Source organism: Meles meles, chromosome 5 (genome assembly GCF_922984935.1).
Source record: "Meles meles chromosome 5, mMelMel3.1 paternal haplotype, whole genome shotgun sequence".
NCBI lineage: Eukaryota > Metazoa > Chordata > Mammalia > Carnivora > Mustelidae > Meles > Meles meles.
In genome coordinates, this window is record NC_060070.1 from 134,267,508 (window position 1) to 134,269,365 (window position 1,858).

The window sequence follows — 1,858 nt, forward strand, 5'->3', positions numbered from 1 at the left end:
ACCCTGAGACATCCAGAGAAGATTGCCTCCCAGCAATATCCGTAACATGTAACCAAAAAAGGATTCATATACAGAATATTTAACTCCTACAAATAAGCAAGGAGAAGACAAACAATCCCAGCGATGAAAGAATGGAAGATGCTAATTTCCAGAAGAGGAATTCCAGATGGCCAATAAACATATGAAAACCTCATGAGACTTACTAATAATTAGGGAAATTCAAATTAAGATGGGTACCAAACACATACTGAAATATTTCAGAATTAAAAGACATGAAGCAAAGTGCTATGATGTCAGATTATAGGAACCTGTGAAAAGAATGAAAGTGTGACTTATATGAAATGTCCAGAAAGGCAAATCTAGAGGGACAGAAAGTAGATCAGTGGTTGTTCAAGGTGAGGGAGATAGGGAGGGGTTAAAGATGGGGGGTGATGGCTAAAAGGAGCCAAAGCTCCTTCTGGGGTAATGAAAATATTCCAGAAGTGATTGTGGTGATGGATAGGCAACTCTGAATATACTTCTAAAAGTCCTTGAATTATATACTTCATTATTTTCTTAAGACTATTTGACAGAGAGAGTATAAGTATGGGAAGTGGGGGTAGAAGGAGAGGGAAAAGCAGACTCCTGCTGAGCAGAGAGCCGGTCATGGGGTTCGATCCCAGGACCCTGAGATCATAACCTGAGCCGAAGGCAGATGCTTAACCGACTGAGCCACTCAGGTACCCTGAATTACACACTTTGAGTGAATTGTCTGGTCTACCAATTGTATCCCAATAAGGCTGTTTTTAAAGGGGAATGGGGAGAGCATTTCCTTCCTACCAGAAAGTAAAGTCTGACTATTTCGTGTGTTGATGAAGATGTGCATGGAGAGAGAGGAGCTTGCCCCATGGCTTTGGGATGTGTCCACTGGGACACTCTGGAAGAACACACTGGCTGCTTTTAGTAAAGTTAAAGGCACACCTATTCTGTGTCCCAACAACTGCATTCCTAGGTAAAGAATCTGGGACCTGCGCCCAAGGAGCCTTTGCAAGGATGATCATGGCAACCTTACCTGTAAGAGTGAACATTTTAAGGGACTTCAATGCCCACGAACAGAAGAACAGATAAGTACGATTCAATCCATGTTGGGGAATACTCTACACCAACTTAATATGAATCAACTACACGTACCGTCATGGAAACCTGTCCCAAACATAATGCTGGGTGAAAAAAACACATTTTCAAGAAGATGGCTTCAGTGGGATGCCACTGATAGAAAGCCACGCAAAACCAATGACAGACGTTCATTATCACGCAGCACGTGGAGTGAGGGTATAAAGGACGCCGGAAATGACAAATTGCAAAGTCACGATGATGATCAGCTCCGGAAAGAGGACCAAGAGGACCAGGAAGGGGCACACGGCCAACATTTAACTGTACCTGTACATGGATTTCTTTCAAAATATTTAACGGCGATATTTGAGAAAGCTGGCATATACATCTTTGCGATATGATCTGCCCTTTTCAGGGCATGTGAAATATTTGCCAGGCTGAGAGGGAAAGATGAAGGAGAATGTGTAGGGCGGGAGCTAGAGCTGGAGGGGCTGCTCCCTCCATCCCCCCCCCCCCCCCAGGGGGAGGACACCGGATGGACTGCCCCGCGGGCTGCGGGCTGCAGACGTTGCCAGATGCACACTCTGCTCTGATCCCTTGATGTCTGGTCGGCAGAAACCCGGGTAAGGCTCCTCCAGCAGCGGCTGCCTCCCGTGCGACTCTGGCCATGGTGGGTTGAAGTCTGCGGTGTCTGCGAAGAATCGGGACTTGGCCATACACCTTATCGTTTAGAAATTGCGCCCCTGGGCCTCAACTGCCTCTCCGT